Here is a 6583-nt window from a genome sequence, read left to right on the forward strand (position 1 = left end):
TGAAGTCAAGTTGAGATAGCATAGTATAACGGCGCGACAAAGCATCAGCAATAACATTATCTTTACCCTTTTTGTGTTTGATAACATAAGGAAAAGACTCTATAAACTCAACCCACTTTGCATGGCGACGATTCAACTTAGCTTGACTACGAATATGCTTCAAAGATTCATGATCGGAATGTATAACAAATTCTTTAGGCCATAAATAATGTTGCCAAGTTTCTAATGTCCGAACCAGTCGCATATAATTCTTTATCATAAGTAGAATAGTTCAGACTAGGCCCACTCAATTTTTCACTAAAATATGCAACAGGTTTGCCCTCTTGTAATAACACACCTCCCAAACCAATTCCACTAGCATCACATTCAAGCTCAAAAGTCTTATTGAAATCAGGAAGTTGGAGTAATGGAGCATGTGTTAACTTATCTTTCGGAATCATGAAGGCGTCTTGTTGTGCATCGCCCCACACAAAGGGCACATCCTTCTTTGTAAGCTCATTCAGCGGCGCAGCAATGGATCCAAAATCTTTAACAAAGCGCCTATAGAAGCCGGCGAGGCCAAGAAAACTCCTCACTTGTGTGACCGTCTTTGGCTGCGGCCAACTCTCAATTGCCTCAATCTTGGCTGGATCAACTTCAATTCCCTGCGCAGTAACAACATAGCCAAGAAACGCAACTCGATTGGTGCAAAAGGTGCACTTCTCAAGATTACCATACAAACGTGCATCACGTAACGCATTGAAAACAGCACGTAAATGATCCAAATGTTCCTCCAAAGATTTGCTATAAATCAGAATATCATCAAAGTATACCACCACAAAACGTCCAATAAAAGCACGTAAAACTTCGTTCATCGAGTCTCATGAAAGTACTAGGTGCATTAGTTAAACCAAAGGGCATTACTAACCACTCATATAAGCCGAACTTAGTTTTAAACGCTGTTTTCCATTCATCTCCTAATTTCATACGAATCTGGTGGTAACCACTACGCAAATCAACTTTAGAGAACATAACAGAACCACTCAATTCATCAAGCATATCATCTAAACGAGGTATTGGATGACGGTATCGAATGGTAATATTATTAATAGTTCTACAATCAGTACACATGCGTGAAGAACCATCTTTCTTAGGTATCAAGATAATAGGAACATCACATGGGCTAAGAGACTCACGAATGTAACCTTTATCTTGGAGAACCTGAATTTGTCGTTGAATCTCTTTCGTCTCTTCAAGATTGGTACGGTATGGCGCACGGTTGGGCAGCGAAGCTCCTGGAATCAAGTCAATCTGGTGTTCTATGCCACGAATAGGTGGTAGTCCAGGGGGAACATCTTGTGGGAACACATCAATGAATTCCTGCAAAAGGTTAGCAACCGCAGTGGAAAAGAAGGAGGCATATCCTCAAATGAAAACAGAACTTCTTTGCAAATGATAGCATAGCATTGAGTAGTGTCCACATCAAGTTCAGCAATATCAGATTTGCTAGCAAGCAAACAAGGATTTTTCAAACGAATTTCAGTAGCATGGTTCGAATCAGATTTAGTATTAGTCTTAGGTGGAACAAAATCTGCAAGCAACAATCTGATTCTCACTCTTAAGTTTCTCCTCGTTTTTTACTCTACTAGCTCTAGCAAGATCATCTTTTAGTATTTGTTCAAGAGTCATAGGTTTGAGACCAATTTTCTTTCCATCATGCATAAGAGAATACTGATTAGTTTTACCATTATGAACAGATTCTCTATCAAATTGCCAAGGTCTACCAAGTAACAAAGAACAAGCTTGCATAGGTACAACATCACAATCCACAAAATCAGAATATGTACCAATGGTAAAATGCACACGTGTAGTTCTTGTTACCTTGAGCTTCCGAGAGCTCTCAAACCATTGTATGTAGTATGGATGTGTGCGCTGTCTTGTAGGAAGAGAAAGCTTCTCCACCATGTCAACGCTAGCCGATTATTGCAGCTCCCTCCATCAATGATGATCCTTATAGCTCGCTCTTTTACAACGCCTCTTGTTTGGAACAGATTGTGGCGTTGATCATGCTCAGCTTTGCTCAATTGCACGCTCAACACACGCTCGTGCAACTAAGCTCCTGTACTCGATCAGCGGTGTCGGCTTCCATTACCTCCATCTCTCTCTCGGAATCGAGTTGGCACCATCACGTGCAGCAATAAGGGCCAATGTATCTTCATCAAAGTCACTTGCAGAATCATATTCTCCATCTTCACGCACCAACATCACACGCTTGGTTCTCGCATTCTCGCTCTATGTGACCAAATCCCAAGCATTTGCGACATTGAATGTCGCGCGTCTTCCCCGTGGAGGCCATGGAAGATGAACTCCGAGGAGGACCAGCCGATGGTGTTGGTGTAGAGGCAGGAGGTGCTCGTGATGCGGGCGCGGTGTACTTGGAGGTAGTAGGTGCTGGTGCAGTACCACGAGATTGTGGCGCTGATTGTCGCGGAGACCATGACGATGTACGACCTGCAGAAACATTAGTTCTTCTCCATGGTGGTTGGCGATCCCGCACTTCACGTTCAGCTTTGCAAGCAAGATGAAACAAGCGAGTAATAGTGTTGTACTCCTTATAATCTAAAATATGCTGAATCTCTTTATTCAAACCACCAAAGAAACGTGCAAGCATAGCCTCATTATCCTCTACAATACCACAACGAATCATGCCAGTTTGCAATTCTTGATAATAGTCTTCTACAGAATTTTTTCCTTGTTCTAAACGAGACAATTTTTTCAGCAAATCACGTTGATAATGTGGAGGAACAAAACGAGTACGCATAGCAAGTTTTAAATCTGGCCAAGTAGTAGGTATAAAATCAGGATACAAGTCACAATATTCATCCCACCAAGTAGACGCATACTCAGAGAAACTACTAACAGCAGCCCATACTTGATTGTGTTCATGAAAATGATGTGCAAATATATCATCTACTTGTAGTTCCCAGTCAAGATACATATCAGGTTGAGCAAGGAAACCTTCAAATATTGGAATATAAACCGAAGGTTTGTGGCAGTTGTTCTTCCGTACCTTGCGTGCTCGACATCGTAGTGCTGGTGGAGAACTCGTCTTATCATATGGAACATCTCCAACTATGGACATAGACCAAGAACTCATAACGCCGGAATCTGTCATAATTAGTAGAAAACAAGAAACAAATAACAAATATATTGTTCCTATCAACTACTAGGATGTGGTGGTAAGTCGCTCACTAGATTGCAAATATGAAATTCTTACAAGTTCTTACCATTCAGGAGGTGGCGATCGGCAACCAGCAGTATCAAGTAACTCCAAAGATTGAGCGAAGCGATTGCCAAGCACACGTATACCGCACGATGTAGAAATATGTAGAGCTGTAGGTAGGCTTAATATTTGTGGAACTACAACCACGATAATCAATGTAAAGCTGAAAATTCGTGCAAAATTGTCAAGTGCTGATTCTAGACTAGACCGTGCTAGAGACGCGAGCCTAAGACACAGATAAAATCAAGCGGCGAGATATCAGAAACTGACATAGATGTAGACACTGCTCGTAACTGATACAGTCGCGAGGTGCGACTGGAGCGAAGAAACGACACCTCGGCAGGCCGACAGCAGCACGTGCACGGCAGGAGTTAACACTGTGCTGGGAGGAAAAATGTCAGCCTTACACCCGATGTTGTCTGAGTTCTGGCGTGGAAGTTAGCTCAGCGGCAGACAGCTTGAGTAGATAAAGAGAAAACATGACCTGGGAAGCTGTGGCAAACAGAAAACAGTGATGGCAACGTGGGGAATAGAGCTGAACAAAACCTGGAGGTCACAACTTAAAAAGGCACAAAGTCCAATAGAGAAAGACACGAAGCTGGATTAAACTAGAATCTGCTCTCTTTTTCACGTCTAACTTATATCCTGTCGCCAGTTCAAGACAGACAAGGCAAGCAAAACTTTCTAATCAAACTGACACAAGCTGACCGGCCTTCTCTTGTTCTTATATTCTTTTTTTTCCTCTTTTTTTTTTTTTTTTTTTTTGGCCGTGCGGACTTTCCAAAACCAACCTGTACACGGCGTTTTCTTAGAACTTGGTACCAGAATTACATAATCAGATCGGCTATCTATCTAGTTCTTTCTTTCTTTTTCTTTGGGCCGATCGAACTTTCCTACTGTATCACAAAAGGCAACGGCAGAGTAAGATTTTATTGAAACTTGAACCCTTGTTTTTTCCTTTTCAATGCAGTAGAACCTGACAGGAGAAGAGAACTAACCGATCTAGACTCTATCCGAGACGAAGAAAATATCGTGGCGGAAGCGAAAAATAGACAAAGTGTCGATGGTGATAGATGTAAAAGATGCGACGGTGATTAACTCGAAACTCTAAAAGACTAGATCTAAAACCAGCAACTAGACATGCGATGCAACGAAAATTCAACAAAACAAAAACAAAGTGATGATAGCGAAAAGGCTAAGACTGGTTTTAGGTGAGGATGAACTAATCTAACTTCTTTTTGTGGGGCTTTTTCTGGGTTATAGGTAAAAACAAATCTACACTAGGAAAACTGTAAATCTCACCGAGCAACCTCGAAATCCGATACCACTTGATAGGGCAAAGGTGGCCGATCTTTCGATGAGAGTATGATAGCGTCGATTTGTTGGTGGAGTTCGTGCTTGACGATCCGACTACACGTGCAAAGCTCGTGCGCCAATGCAATCGCTAGGACAATCTCCGGAAGTTACCGATCTTGCGGATGCACGATCAGCCCGACCAGCGAGGGTCTTAATTCCTACCCGAAATCGAGAACAAGTAAGAACTAATATTGCAATCAGAATATTGCGGATGAAAGATGAAAGCTTTATTGAATAAGGTGGGATTCCGAATAGTCGGTCTTGTTCTGGGCGTTGGCCTCAAAAGAAGTACACGAGAGTTGCCGCAATGGCTAACTTTTAGTCTAATCAAAATCCGAGTCTAAACGTGACGGCTATGGGGGTATTTAAAGGAGGAAAAGGTGGGGTTTCGGCCAACCATACGTATGGTGGTCGAACCAAACCCTAGAAGGCCTTTCCCCCTTCAATACGGACTCTAAAAAGTGGCTGACTTAAATCCTGCGAAAATGACATGGGCCTGGCCCAAAACTAAAGGTGACGCAGCACCATAACATGCTATGGACGAAATTATGAAGTGGGAAACTCTATATTTCGTCCATGTCTTCAACTCTTCTTATGGTGGCTTCAAAGTTCTGAAATCTCCACTTGCGGCGTCATCTTCAATCCTCAAACGCTTGCTGCCATCTCCTCCATGCGTGATCATGCTCCAATGCTTGTCCTCCTCATCCATGCTTGGTCCATCATTCCTAAGAGTAACAAACATATCTGATTTAGGCAGCATCATATTCTCATGTATGTGAGGAATTGTTCCAAGAAACGAAAGTACCTGATAGTTAAATTGTTTGGCACGAGCTCGAGTGATTGGTCCTTGTATTTGTGTGGCAGTAGGTACAGCGGTTGTATCAAGAGATGGGATGTCCTCATCAATTTTCTAGGAACGAAATCGGGTGGGTGGAGGGTCAAATCCGCGGTAACCAAGAGCTGCTGATACCATATGATGAGGTCTAAGACCCCGTGTGTGGCCCGATCTCGCGGATTGACTTCGAAACCAAGGGGAGAGATGGGAGAACGCGAGGAACACGAAGAACATGACGGGCACGAGGAACTCCGAGACTCACGCACGCACACCAACCCGATACACCCGATGCTTACCTCCGTGGCTCGATGGACCACGCCAATAGAATCTCCGAGGAAGAGGCACGTGGCAGAATTCCCGGAGAGAGATTGGGGTTGGAGAGGAAGAGCTTGGTGAGTGAGAGAGAGTAACAAGTACTAGAATCTCAATCAACAAGATCAAAGTCAAGAACCAAGGTGCCTTGATTACAGAGGGATGATACCCAAGGGAGACTAAGCTCAAAGGTAGGTTTGAGTTCAAAATAAGTCTAAAGAGCTAATGAGGGGTTCCGGCTACTTATATAGTCACACATGGCCGGCAAGGGCGAACAGTGCACGCGAAGGGATAAGTTAAGGCGGTTTGGTGGGGCATTCCCGTCGGATCCGGTTTGTGTCCGGTCGGACCGGGCCCGTGACCGGGCTGTCCGGTCGAGGGTCCGGTTGGACCGGGCTCGTGGCCGGCTGTCCGGTCATGGGTCCGGTCGACCGGGCGCAAACCGGAAATCTGCGAAGTTTCCGGTCCCGGGTCCGGTCGTCGCCCGTACGAGGGAGCTGGCCCGGTTTGCGCCCGGTTGACCGGGCCTTTGACCGGGCGTCCGGTTGTGGGTCCGGTCCGACCGGGTCCTGGACCGGCCAGCGTCCGTCTCTTCCTTGGAGTGCTTCGAGCGACGTCGGCTTCGGCTTCATGATCATCTCCATGTCCAACTGCTTCTCTCCCTCCCTTGACCTTGGCGCCTCCTCCTCTCCGGGGTCTTGATGCGCCTTGTACCTAATGACACATAGCACGTCGGCATGAGGTAGAAATCCATCCAAAGGGGTATCAAGATCAAGGGTGGTGAGGAGCGAGTTCACCTCATCTTGTAGAGCCTTAAC

The sequence above is a fragment of the Lolium rigidum genome, chromosome 1 (genome assembly GCF_022539505.1).
Source record: "Lolium rigidum isolate FL_2022 chromosome 1, APGP_CSIRO_Lrig_0.1, whole genome shotgun sequence".
Lineage (NCBI taxonomy): Eukaryota > Viridiplantae > Streptophyta > Magnoliopsida > Poales > Poaceae > Lolium > Lolium rigidum.